The 15,246-nt window shown below is 32.6% G+C and overlaps 1 protein-coding gene across 14 annotated transcripts in view; it reads right to left on the bottom strand.

Moving 5' to 3' along the window:
* Positions 1–1,163: 1,163 nt before the first annotated feature.
* The window catches only part of LOC127062484 (uncharacterized), a 313,355-nt gene continuing 299,272 nt past the window's right edge, over positions 1,164–15,246 (bottom strand). For all 14 annotated transcript variants that reach the window (XM_050990814.1, XM_050990795.1, XM_050990784.1 and 11 more), the window contains one exon: positions 1,164–15,246. This exon is cut by the window's right edge and continues 1,914 nt beyond it. The gene's annotated coding sequence lies outside the window, so the exon portion shown is untranslated.

Genomic DNA, 15,246 nt, shown 5'->3' with positions numbered 1-15,246 from the left:
CAAATTACGTCATCTTGAATTACGCCATAGAAATATTTACATTTTTAACGTTGTTTATCGCTTTATTTCCAAACAATCGAGAATGCACGTTAAGTCCGTTTTATACATAATTTTTACAGGAATATTTTTAATCGATTGAAAGATTTTATTTTAGGACATAGAAAGATAACATTTGATCAGAGAATCGATAATAATTAATAGCGACAGATACTTTACGATTGCAATCCATCCTAAGTGCTGGAAACATTTCTACAAATATGATTTCAATTATAGAAACGAAATATGGTGAATCTTTATTCATTAATTCTAGGCATCATAAAGATATTCTAATTATCAAGAAGCAAAGCATAAACATTTAAAGCGTTTATTACGTACCTTTTCGATATGCTGAAATCGGCATTCCCGATTATGAGATCATGTTTTCTCAGTAATCCTATACGTAAATTTACATGTACAATCCATCGATGAATTCTGTATATTGTGTTGATTATATTTTTGTTTTTTTTTCTGCATTGTCTTTTATACATGTATATAAAATATAAAATTTGTTTTTTTTATTAACCAGGAAATTTATTGAAGAAATATTTCTGTTAGATAGTAAATCAATCAAATAAATTTCAAGTATGTAAGCCGGTCTTTCAAAGAACAGCACTCATCGATCAATGAAAATAACAAAAGCATGTGATTTAATCAAGCTATAACTTTCGTATAGAAATTACGGTATCGACATCATCGCTGTAGAACGAAGAAATAATGGCGATATATGACTAAGCTATCTATTTTAATATAACTATGTTGACGTTCGTCCGAGTTGTTAATAATTTGCCGTTTTCTACAAAAGCGAAAAAGAGATAAGATAGTTAATATATATAATAGTTAAATAAAATAATTTTCTAATGTACACATTGACACGTTTTATTGGAGCATATATTTTTGGAGGCTATATTTTGTATTACAGAATAATTATTTTATAAAATAATAATTTAATAAAATAATAATAAATATTTTATAAAATAATAATTTTATATTATAAAATAGACGATTTTAAAATTTTCTCCGAGAAATAACATAAGTGGATTTTAATCACACCCAACCAAACAGTTTGAAAATTCACTAAGAAAAAAAATAAGTAAATCGTTATGAGAATGAATAAGTGATCCTCGTTTACAATGAATCATGATTTTATTTGTTATATAATAATATCTACAATAAAAATACCACATCGTTTGAAAAACAATTTTCGTTACAATTATACAGTAATTTTATATAATAATATAATATTTAGGTTTTCGTTCTAAATAAGATGTAGCGATGAACATACACCTCGCAGTGGGAGTGAGAAAATACATTTTTTTTTTTTTGTTGCAAATTTCACGTTGATTTCTTCACTCAGTGTTTTTCGCAATCACCGTCCGCGTAGACACTCGAAACGATACCGGCGTACATAAGTCGACTTATCGTATTTCCCCATTCTTTTCTAATAAACTTTACGTCTTGTATAATCTGAGAAAAAGGTCTGCGTGTCTTTTTCGTTTCTGAGGAAATCTGTGATATAGTCGTATCAAATGTCTCGCCTTCATTTTTTTTATCTAGTGACCGCGCGAACGTCATTCGCTCGCTGAGATTCATAGAAAACTTGGACTAGATAATCCAACCTCGTCATCTCATATCTTAGAACGCAAATATCTCCATTTATCTAAAATTAGCTACACTTAATTAATAGTACCGTAATGTCATCTCTTGTATTAGTTGTCCATAATATATAGAAAATACATATAACAATTATTTAAATGACTCACAATCAATCATTTTGTCGCAATATATTATTATATCAATCGGTGTATGTCGCGGTGTATGTATGTGTATATGTATGTATATGTATGGGTATGTGTATGGGTAAGTGTGTGTATGTTGTCCGTGTCGTTAATTACATGATATTTTCTTTTTACACTCGTCGTACATAGGAAAGGAAGAGGATGATTTGCAAGGAGATTCGCGAAGATGGGTGATTTCGTAGAAACGGGAATATACTTTTACATCTTTCACGTGTTTCGATCATCTTTCCCCGATCATCTTTTTGTAGCTGCTACTTAGGAAGAAATTTTTAAAGTATGATGTCGTTTATAGCGTTCACGGAAAAAACGATCAGGCATTTATTTCGTTCAATTCAGTTTCGGTCAGATCATACTTGATGAAACGCCCATTGTGCCCCCTCTACACCGCCAAAACAATGACAGAGAGTCAGCAGAGGGAGCCCATTCGCATAAATTCACCTGCTCCATTTACAAGAGAGAGTTGATTATATACTGGGCGCCAAGAATACGATAATAACGCATACTGCACTGAGGAGCACTCTGAATAGTCACTCCACCTGATCCCCACTCTACTCAAAACTGAGCTAAGAATGGCCGTTCTCTCCATGCGCGCAACATAGATTTTAACGAGAGTTTTCATTTATTTCTTCGTATCGTTTTTATGCGTAGCTACTTACATATGTTCTTTCTTTGGATTTTTTGCTTTTTTATTTTGTCCATATTCGTACCGGTAAGCTCTTTTTGTGCTTCTTTTTCCCTTTTATTTTTCGTACCTCGATAGTCTTGTGTGACGATATTCCAAAAAACGACGCGTTTCTTTTTTCGATTTTGCTCTTTGATTCGTTTGGCGCATTATCACATACATGGTATGTACTTTGTGTGTATATATATACGTATCTATAAATAAACTTTCTTTTCGATTTTTTTTTTTCTTTTGGAACCAATACTGCATTTTTATTTGAATATTCATTATTTTCTTTACCCGTTAAATTCATTTTGATACTGTCTAATAACATATTTTACACTTGTTTAATATTATTTATATGGTTGTACAGGAAAGAGACCGGACGACTTACTCTCGATTGAATGTTGCGATGGGGATTGAAGAATCAAGATGTTCTATGGTAAATTTTCTTGACAAAAGAACAGCACTAAAGAAATCGCGAAACGAACTTGTATTTACGCTTTTCTTTTTGTGATGGATACTTGTCTTTTTTTCTTTGTTCGTTTATATAGTTATCGTCATGGACTCTCGTTAATTAACCCTGAACGAAACGTAAGTATTAATTAAGTCGGTACAAGTTAAAGTTAGGCAAGTTATTGCAAATTAATGTATTTACAAAATATTTTATTGAACGTGTAAGTTATATTTTGTCATTTATTTTCTTAGTTTTTAAACTGTATATATCTGAGTAAGACATAAAAAATAGCACCGAATAAAATTATTGAGGCATTTTGTCGTCACAACGAAGATGTTTCTCTATTAAGGGTTAATTATTTTGCATTTTGAAAGACTTTACGGGATAGGATACCAAAGGTCCTAATTTAGCAGGACTTGACGAACATTTTTATTTCGGTTAATTATCGCCAACTGTTTTTTCATCGCGTCGGTTGTAATCGATACATGTATCTTTTAAACGTAAGAAGCAAAATATATGTTACAAATAAATATTAGGCTACTCTTAGTACTTCTGAGGATTTCCAATATATTTTTGTATCCATATTTAAAATATTTTCATATCTTCATTATACGTGAACATAGGCCGAATGCAAGTAACGAAAACGGATGAGCATGTACATATATCATTTTCCAATTTACTTCCTTGTAAAGCTCATACTGGTGATATTTCATATAAAACATTTTCGAATTTATGTATTGAATTTAAATTTGATCGAACACTTTATCGTCGAACAAGATTTTAATGAATCATTTAGAATACATAATATAGAAAATATACATATTTATTATAGTTATGATTAGTGTTTGAGAAAAAATTCGGGTACTTCATGAAAATATTACGATATATTTTGTAAAGTATTAATTTATTTATTATTTAATTTATATTTTCGGTATTAAAGGAATAATTAAAAACTATATTAAGATTGTACGTAATTGTCGTACCTCATAAGACGATAAAGAGTTCGTATCGAGGAAAGCTAAGATACCTAAAATTTTTCTACGATTTCTATGATTCTGAACTCTCTAATCGTGTTGTTTAAAATTTTTCCAAAGATTATAGTTAATTCCTATCATCGGTATTGAGCGTAGAATGTATTGCCGTGTGGTTATTTTTCAAGAAGAATTTATCTATCTTTTGATATGTCGCACATCCTATTTTCGCTCTCCCTTTCCCTCGCACACACACACACACGCACTCATCCCTTTCTCTCTCTCTCTCTCTCTCTCTCTCTCTCTCTCTCTCGCTTCTTTCTTCTTTATATATCTACGTATATATTTTTCTCTTTCCTCACATTTGTTAAATATATATTTTTCTAATTTTTAGGATTCAATCAGCCTTGAAGCCTGTCACATGTCACGCCGGGTATTCCATTTTCTTTATTTGACTAGCTACTTTAAACGAGTATTGAAAGTTATTTTTTCAATCCTGTACCGCGGCTTCCTTTAAAACGTAAAATTTAAACGGCTATTTTACAAATATTTATTGCAAATAGACGTTCCCACTGACGGGGAATAAAATTTCTTTCATCAAATAAAGGGAACCCTCGCGCTATCGTCGGAGAGAGAACAACTATGCGATGCCGTAACGAGTTCTAGAGATAGAGGGCTGGACGTACATCGAGCTGAACTTTTATTTTACGTTTTTATACATACATACATATTATTTTTTTCTCACAATCGAGATGAAAGCGCGAATAACACACGATTCAACGATTTTCGTGATGCAAAAAGGAACACCAACAGCCAACAGTGAGACATCGACATCTGTACAGGTTTAAGGAAGGTCTTTTTGCCTTATCCTTACACAAAAATACACAGGATGACATATATTCTTCTATATACAGTGCACTGATGAGAAGTCGGAAGGATTTACAGGAAAGTCGGTATATAAGATGTAAGAAAATATTTGTCCAGCCCCTCTCTTTATGGGAGAATCATTGGAAGGGCTCACATCGCATATTTCATTTCTTTGTTTTCTTTTCTTTCTTTTACTCTTTCTCTCTTTTCTTCTTTCATTTTAGTATCATCGAGCAACACGGATATATACTTCTTGGCGGCTCTCGACCCTCACATTGGTAGAGATTGGAAGATGTATCTTACAAAAATTCTTGGCATCTTGTGTATGTATAATAATTTGAAAGTAATGACGCGTTTTTCGTTTAACGCGTACGATGTTTGTATTGTTCTATGAAAGGAGTCGAAGCGTACAAAGTGCAACTATTATTCGCTCGTCGCGTCGTCTTTGTCTCTTAATACTGTGATTGTTTGTTTTACGTTTCTTTTCTTTTCTTTTATCTTTTTTCGGGGGGTTTGTAATAGCGTTACTTAAAAGTATATAAATGTTAGAAAACGCCACCATCTCGAGGACACCCTTTCTCTTTCTAGGCGACACGAGAATATTGCCCTGGCAAAAGATTTTACGGTGGATGCGTCTTCTCTTCTCTCTCAGGTCGTCGTATTTTCATATTCTTTCATTCTCTTTCTTTCTTTTTTTGGTTTGGAGCTTGGGCACGGTTATGGATATTATGTATTATATTACAACAGACGTCTCTTGTATCTCCTGTCTGTACTCTCTTCTTATTATCGTTACATCTTAAAGAGTGCCTAACACGTAACATGTTTCGCATCATCGCGAGCACGCCGTTCATCTTAATCCTTTACTATACTTTGGATTAGCAATCGTTTAGGGAATTGAATCGAGAGTCGTCGTCGAATCATCGTCCCCTCTCATTAATTCATTCTTTCCGACTTTGATGTTCCTCTGTGATCTCGAAGGTGACGGAATACTCAAACGAGAGGTTCAAAGGAATATCATTGCGAAAAGAGCGAACAGAGTTTCTCTTTAATTTTTTCTTCGTACTTTTCTTTTTTGTTTTCTTCTGATTGGATCCTAAAGTTTCTTTAGTGATTGTCAAATTATCATCCCTATATCGTCGTACGACTCTCGAAGCCGATCCATCGTTTTCCTACTGAGACAGTAACAAAAGTTATTTCGACTTTTATATTTAGATGAGCAGCTTAAATACATTTCGGGACGAGCAGCTAGAGGAAAATAAGTTTGCTTTCTCAACATAATCTCACTCACACCGAAGATAATCACAAATTTCGCGAAAAGCAAACTTATCATCTCCTTCGTTTCGTCCAATTAATTCGTTTTTTTTTTTTTTTAACGGATGCGGGGAGATGGGAATCGTATTACGTTTTATTTTTTATTTTTTTTTTACCCATGTACGAACACGACACATATAAAATCCATGCTCTTTATACATGTTATTATTGCATACTACACGTTTGCCATTGTGGGCCTGCTTTTCTCGTTTAAAGAATGTCTTTTATTTTAAATCGTTTAAAAGAGTGGCGCGCTTTATCGGGATTTGGGAAGGAGGACTTAGGGAGTCTTTGCAAAGCGTCGAAAGGTACAACGAGATTTTGATTCTCATTATTTTCTTCTCTCTTTCTTTTTCACTTTTTACGCATTCGCATCGACAGCTTTCTTAGGGCTCGGTGTTATGAAATCGAAGAAACGCGAACTTTGATTAGATTCACTTTGATTATACGCATGAGTTTGATTACAAGGTCGACGATTTGGCACAGTATTTATTGTTAAGCGTCTTTTCTGCTCCGTCTTGAAGCGTACGAAGTTGGATAGATATATTTTCGTCGCGAGTTGGCCGAGTACTTATTTTTCTCTTACCGGTAAGTTATTCGAACGATTTCGATTGTTACTTCCAACTGTGTACGCTCTTAACGCATCAGCATAATGGGAGATCACGCAGAAAGGAGGACCATTGTTAACGATATAAGAGTAACAAATCGAGTGAGAAAGGATACCAACGACAGTGATGTACTCTCTAATATTCTAAATTTTTAAGATTTCAATCGATACTTTGTGATAATAGCATTGGTTTACTAAAAGGAGCTTGAAATTCGATAGAGAGAAAGTTTTATGTTCTACTATTTATACACGAGAAATAAAAGAATCTCGATACTGCCGTTAGCATTCTAATACCACTCATCGAGCAAAGGAGGCTCGCATTATACTTACTATCAAAAGGAAAGTACATAACAATATCGAGGATATATAACTGAAGTAGGGCGCTTCCTTCCTATCCATCGTCTTACAAATTAATACTTTCCATACGCATTCATACCCAATCACTAACACGCACATGTTTAAGGACTATCTAATGGAGGATTGTCGGTTTAGGGTCTTTTTCATTCAACATCTTATGTATCCATGAGACTAAGTATCCTTTTTTCCTTCTCTTTGGATTTTCTTCGTTTGTCATCATTATCGAATATATTCATGATCTAATTTTTATTCGAAGACATACGTTCGGGTCTCCATGGATACAAAAATCCCTCGGATCACGGCATATTTACTATCTACCGAGATCTAATATGTACATCAATTCCTTATCGAAGTGAGCAAATACTTTACAGGATAGAAGAGTCTACCTTAAGTCGAATCATTAGAGAGAAACATGAATGTAGGTTTACAGCTAGCTTTGAATTATATTTTTTTTTTTTTTTTACTTTTCTTCGAATAATTAGCTACGTGCTCAAGTTAGTTTTCTTTCTGATAATCCTTTCTCTCTTTTTCTGTCTTTTCGTTTTTCTCGTTTCCCTTTTCTCTTTTATTATTCTATCACAAACATCAAAACGCTTTTTCTCATTGGAATGAAAAAGACCCCGTACTATTAGTGGAATCTAGAGTGCGGTGTGGCAGGAGTGTTTCTAATAATAGTAATGATTACAGTAATAATTATCCTCCTCATCCCTCCAGCATCGGATTCCAACTTTATTTCTTTCTTTCTTTTCCCTTTTTTTTTCACTCTTCGATACGATACGGGAGACCTCGCGTAAAAATTGTCTTTCGTTTGCTCTTTTAGTACAGACGCGTCACAGAGACGACGAAGAAACGGAATTTTTGTTTATCGAACGAGAAAAATGTACATGTTAAGTTTTGTTATTTTTTTTTCTTGTTACGTTTTTCATTTCTTTCTTTGGACGAGGCAGTGGAGGTTGAAGAAGGAAGAGGGGGAAAAGTCTTTTCTTTTTCTTTACGATCGAACGAGTGATTCTTATAGATAAGTTTCACAGAGAGACAGGTACGCGCGTTGTCGCTGTATCAACGCATTTTGGCACATTGTTGTCGTTGTAAAAGATCTGCAAAGCAACGAGAAAGTTCATGACTTTTTGAGAAACAAAGTAAGGAAAATAATAAAACGCACGCGAAGAAACGAGAAAGTCGTGACATTACAATTTTGGATCATAATTAACATGATTCTCGATACGTATTCGAGTGGTGATATCATTTATCGTTTAAGAAAATTAACAATTTGTACTTTTCGTGAGTTCTGCGTGCCCGAAATGTAGACGATAGATTTATTATACGTATTGTATTCGATGAAAGAACTAGGATATTGATTCCGTATTGCTTCGTCGACTCTGAAACGTAACCACGTATAATAATATTTTTCGTCTTTGCCGAAGATCTTGTTTGAATATTTTTCTTATCCTTATCAAGTTCTCAACATTTACTTTTTCCACTTCCCGCGTATCGTGTTTTTTCTTTCTTTTATTTAATTATCTCCGATCATCATCTCTCTCCCACTTTCCTTCCCGATTCTCTCACTCTGTCTAATATCATAGTTAAAAGTCAACGATTAGTTACCAGAACACAAGGCACTTGGCTTACACATCATATATCTTTCTTTTTTTATTATTCGCCCTTTTTTTTTGTATAACTCAGTGTTGAGATAGCTCGCGAGAAGACGCTCGACCTTTAGCGAGAAGAAATATTTATTTATTTATTTTCTTTATGTTACTAGGAAAGTATTAACATAGTCTTATAAAACGAATCAACCTGTACGGAGTTTGCCGATTATGATTCGTTCGTAAGGCGATTTATTAAAAGTTCGCCAATTTAAATCCGATTCTTTTCCGACAATGAGATCAATTAGCTGTTCGTTCTCGCTTTGTGCCGAGCGTCTTTAGACGTATGATGAAAATAACACACACCAGTCACTCGTAATATTCATAGAAGAAAATAGTCATATATATATATGTATATATAGATATATCGTCATACATATACATATACTTAGTATGCAATGTCGTAATAATATATATATAATATAATCACTTTATATACTCAGCATTAATCTTACATATTCATTTTGAAAACGACGGTTAAATCATTCATTACATCTGAGTATTAAAACCTTTTTTTTTGTCTCTATCTTTCTTACCTTTCATACGCTCTCATTCATACACGATTTTTCTTTCATTCTCTCGATCTCTCTCTCTCTCTCTCTCTTTTTCTCTCTCTTTCTCTCTTTCTCTCTCTCTCTCTCTCTCCCTTTCTCTCTCTCTCTCTCTCTCTCTCAATCTCTTTCTCTCAATCTCTTTCTCTCAATCTCTTTCTTTCTATAGTATTTAATGATACATTTAATAAATCGTGCTCATGAGACCGGCGAAGTTTCGGTAACCTCTCGATGCCTTCTTCTTGCATAACTTTAGGTATTTAATACTCTTTTGTGTTCCACGATATTCCTTTCCTTCTGTTCGAAACAGTTTGTTCTCTTTCTACGTGAAATAGGCATACACGAGTTTATCCTTCGAGAAGAGTTTGTTCATTCAAGATTCTCAAAGTTTACCGAAAGTTCCATCGGTCGCTTTCCTGTATTAATCATGGAGCTTAATTAACAAACAACATCAAAGATTTAGTGCCTCTGTATCTCCTTGTACATATACATAAATACGTATATGCTGATGTGTATGTATACATATATATATATACATCCTTGCAGATATATATATATATATATATCCTAGTATATACGTGCATATATGTGTGCATATATACATATACCGTTGATCTTTCTTCTCTTTGACATCTATCCATATATATATATATACACATACACATATACACATATATATGTATATATATATATATATATATATATATGTATTCATATATTAAATAAAACGGTATATATGTATACGTAATATAATTTATATATAATCGTTTAATTTTATTATATGTCTAAGTATCGCTTTTAATGTAATACTGATGCGCAGCCGCTCGTTGCCCTGCCTAAACTGTTTTCATGTTTAGTCAGTAATCGGTATATCGAATTTTTCTCCCTTTTCCTTTTTCATCTTCTATCCTCTCTGCGTTTCGCCCAACAAGAGGAGATCGAGAAGATCGTTTCTTGACGCGAATATCGAAAAGATTTTGCAAGAGAAAAATTTGTTTTAGGTTCGAAGAATCTCTCTTCTTTTCCTTCTATTTATTTCTCTTATTCTCTTTTTCTTTCTTCGTTTCTATAATCAACATGGACGAAGATGCGAGTACGTACGTTCTCGTTGCTAAGCTTCACTTTGAAAGGGAAGAAGGGGACTTTTCTTGCCTTCTCTCATAGGGGGAGGGGTTTCTCACGATCTCATTTTTTTCTTTTTCTTTTTTTCGTTTATCGTAATTTCTTTAATCGAAGAATCTGTCGATAGGTTTCACGTTCGATTAGGCCCTACTTTCGTTGGCAACTGGGTACCAGGTCGCGCTTCAAATTGACTGAACTATGCTTAAATATGACGGTAAGTCCCGGTTTTCTATTGAAAATTCAGGAATTCAAAATTCGATTTTAACCTACTTAATATTTAATCTATATTAATGTTAAAATCTGTTATAATGGTCTTATGTTTGTAATAAATAAAATACAATTAAGTTTCTTTTAAGAAACGTTGTTTTGAATTATTACTGATTTTGTTAAATAAATCTTTCTTTTTATATATCTGATTATTTAAACGAAGAAAATATGAAAACGTTGAAGTAAAAGATTGTAAAAATTTCAAATGTTCCTTTTTCAAAAGTCAACCGGGTATCTCACGTTACATGCGTTTTATAGGTAAGACTTAAAGCAGATCTCTTTCTCTCCCTCTTTTTCTTTCTCTTTCTTTCTCTTTTTCTCTATCTATCTCTATCTATCTATTTATCTGTCTCTCTTTTCCTTTCATTCTTGGCCAGCTGTAGTCGGCCCACGTTTCTTTAACGCATTTAATAAATATACGTATATTGTCCATATTGCTTGTCGCGTCAACCTTCGAGCGATTTTGATATATACATATATAAATATATCGGTAGTAGAGCCGCCATTTTTTCGGCACGCATACGTAAATTGTATATGGATATAGATAATAATAAATATATCGCGTTACGCTTAAAAGTCTAACGAGGTGAAGAATCTAAACGTATATAATATTAGGTACTTATCGATAGCAACCGTATGAGCAGAGAAGTGGAAAAACGACGATAATGGAAATCGCGTCGCGATATTGCTAAATACGAACGAGTCTCTCTGTCCTATAAGTTATCTATTTATGGAATTTATTGCGATAACTCGTATAACACGACGAACATTAGCCTTTTCCTTTTTATTTCATTTTCCTTTCTTTTTATATTTTTTTCACGCTAACATTAAGCTCTCTTTGTCTCGCATACAGAATATTTGACAAAACAAGTCAAATTATTTCGATCTATTCCCGTTGTGAGATTAATTTTTTGATCTTACTTCCTCTTTTTTTTTTATTTTCTTATCTTTTGTTATTGAAAATCGGCCGTCGCCTCGCACAAGATCGTGAGAGTGAAGGTGATCGTGGGACGGCCTACAGCTGACCACGTCCTTGTACATTAAAAATATCATTAACAATACGTTTTGTAGTAAAAGTTGATAGAGAATACTATAACATCAAATAGAAGAGTATAAAGAACCATGCTGGTGTATAGAGATAGACATTAAAGTAGGTAATAGGTAAGAGGGCGAATAGATTACAATATCGATAATTTGTAATAAGTTTTCACTTGTTAAGAGTAATTTTCCGTAAATGTCATCTAGTAGACTCTTTTTATCTCCTCAATGCGGTATTCGTGAGCACATTCCTCGAGTGTATAATCATGCTACACTTTCTTCGTCGAGTTGTACCAATATACCGCGGAAAAGACATTAAAAATTTCGCTATTGTTAGTATTAGTTAACGATTATCGAGATCTTATGCAACATACGAGTTATTGTTTGTGCCATAGAATATGAGAGATGCGTTGACGCGGTATCATTGAGAAAAATCAATCGTTCACTTTGAGAAATTTTGTTGCTATAGATGCGTAAAGTAAGAACAAGAAATTAGAGAAATTAAAAATATAGTTCGCCGAGATAGATGTACTAATGTATTAGTTAAACAAAATGGAAAGAAACGAACGAATAGTAGAGTATTTTCTGTTGATTATCCATGTAATGATGTTAAAAGATCTTAGTTTATGTTTCTTTTTTTTTTTGTTTCGTCTAATCTTATGCATTAAAAATAGTCTATTGAAAGATATGAAAACAAAAATAAAAAGTGTGTTCTTTGATGCGTTTAATATATGATCCAGATTCATTGAACTCGATGTTACTGCGACAGAACTAATGGCAGTAATAATATCGGTACAACTCATTAGTTGATGGCACGGGTCCGTCTATGTACAAATAATGTTATATCATTTACCACATATCATTTAAATACATCACATATTTATCATTTTTGTTATACATATATATATTCTTTATATAGATATATATATCATTCTTTTCTGTGACGTGGAGGGACTCGTTTGTACAATTCATGCATATCTTCGTTACTATTTCATTGCTTCGTTTGTTATGCCTTCTCTCCATTGTCTGAGTAAGCAGCCTCCAGCAGCTCTATACATAGCCACACTGCTCCAAATCCAGATATTACTACTATAAGCCTTTCGCATGTAAGTAGAAAATCAGATGTTGTCGTTATTTCCAATTAATTTTTTATGATCATAGATATCTCGTCATAGAAACGATATATTTCTGTGATCTCTGATTAAAATAGAGCACGACGAAGAAATGACGAGTGTTGTTAAGTTATATTTTTCTTTTTTTTTCTTTTTTTTTTTTTTTCTTTTTAATGCCAGCGCTACTGCTTCAAAATAATCAAAATGATATTTTCTCGAATAATCTGATGTTGATGATTTCTGGATTTGCAGAGTCAAAGAATTTTATCGCTTCGTTCCATTTATCACTATCTACGCCGTTGCCTTTGAATCTCTAAATTTGTTTAAGAGTTACATTACGTATAATAATAATTATATTAGTAGAAACTTAGTTTCTGTAACAATTGTATTGTCTTAAATGATATGTCTGCTAATTTTGTTGCCTTCGACCTATGCCTCGAGCCCGTGGTCGGAATACGTAACAATTTTATTCTTAAATAAACTAATTTTAAGATTCGAAATTCTAGAACCTTATATATATTATATAGATTTCTAGTTCTACGTTCTGTCGTTCGTACTGGAGGCTATTACCCAGGCGTAACAAAAGCAAGGATGCTTTACGATCACAAAAGGAGTGCTTCCATGGACATTAAAAGTATTCGTAGCATCGTGATTAACACGTATGAATCTAACCGGAATGACACACGAAATATCGGACTGACAATGTCTTTGTAGCTTTTTAAATTAACAAGCAGTGAAAAGAATCTTATATCGAATAGAGGATATATCGGATCTCTTAGAAGAAATTAAAGCAATGTCCTTTGTCATACTCCGCTGGATTAATATGTTATCTATAGATAGATAAATAAATAAATAAATACATACGTAGGCAGTTAAATAAATAAATAATAAATTAGATAATTAGAAAATTAAATAATAAATAGTTAAATAAATATATATATATATTATATAAATAATGGAGATATCGTAGCCGAAACGTACGGTGTCTAATTTGCGTATCGTCTTTATAAATCGGGAAGAAATAATTGAAAATTAAAATTATGCGCTGACGTATTAGTTATTCGAAGTTAAGTTTCATCGTATTCTGATCATTTTTAATGCCCGAAGAGAAATATTTTCCCCCTTTTTCGCCAGACCTTCACCGAATAACCATGGACTCTTTACAGAAACAAGTCGAAGATTAAAAGCCACTGTTAAAAGTTATCAAGACTTGGCAGATTCTTTTAAAGCGTCCTCAGTCACTTTGCAATTATTTTGAGAAAAGTTTAAAAAGTTTAAATGTATATGGTGATTTATTTAATGGTAAAAGTTAATAAGAAGAAGAGTGTTAACAGTAACAATATTTTTAAGGTAGAATTATAGCGTCTACGATCAGTGGCAACTCTCTTGAATAACAATTTAGAGTTTCACTAAATGAAACTTAATATACATATATATCTCAACACTTTATAGAACCTTAGAACGCCTTTCGTCATTGCCTTGATTCGCAATGCATTTTGTCTTTCTCAAACGTATTGTATGCAATTCTTGGAAAAGATGTTCCTATATATACATATATAAATAGAAAAAGATAAAGATTAGGGTCTGACTCAAATAGAAAAGTACGTAAGTAAATATATCGTGTTTCAGTCAGTAAAATTCAACGCAACTAATCGTGTTAAATATAAACCAAAACGTGCGTTTGATATTTAAAAAGCAATACGAGAAAGATCACGAGCACGGATAAAAAGTTATAATATAAGAGAAAAATAAAACGGTTTCGTCTTAAGGCACCTTACATATAGGAACATCGTTACATCGTGTCCATCTAAAAAAAAAAAAAAAAGGAAGCATCATTCCTGATTAATTTTAATATCGTGCGGCCCATCATTGTTTTTGCAAGAGTCTCGCCACGTGTCCCTAGTAAGATAGAAAATCAAGTAAAATGTATATATTTAGTTCATATACCTATAGAATCTTCCTAAAACAACCTAAAACCTATTCTACTTAATATGCATAAATTTCATTTACTTGTACATACAGACACTGATGTATATATGTACAGACATGTACACATATTATGTACACATAGCAATTTAATAACCAGTATTTTAGTCATATTTTTAATAAAACTTCTCTATCCTCTGCCAGTACTGAATGCAAATATGTATAATATTTATGCATTAGCGCATGTGTACTCGTTATATTACACTCATTGTCAGTTTCGGAGACCGAGTGACATCTCCGAGCGAAACTTGAACAACCTTCTTGTTAGAGAACTATTTCGCCTAGACTATAAATTATTTTCAATTATATATCAATATATATATGTATTATATATCAATATATATATATATTTATATATTTATATATTTATATATTAGAATTTATACGATCGAATATTGTTAATGCTTCGTATAACAGAGGTAAGGAAATTAGGAAGCTTTTCAACGATCTTATGTGCG

The sequence above is a fragment of the Vespula vulgaris genome, chromosome 1 (assembly GCF_905475345.1).
Source record: "Vespula vulgaris chromosome 1, iyVesVulg1.1, whole genome shotgun sequence".
Taxonomy (NCBI): domain Eukaryota; kingdom Metazoa; phylum Arthropoda; class Insecta; order Hymenoptera; family Vespidae; genus Vespula; species Vespula vulgaris.
The sequence above is the reverse complement of the archived record's forward strand: the minus strand, read 5'-3'. Positions and strand labels throughout refer to the sequence as shown.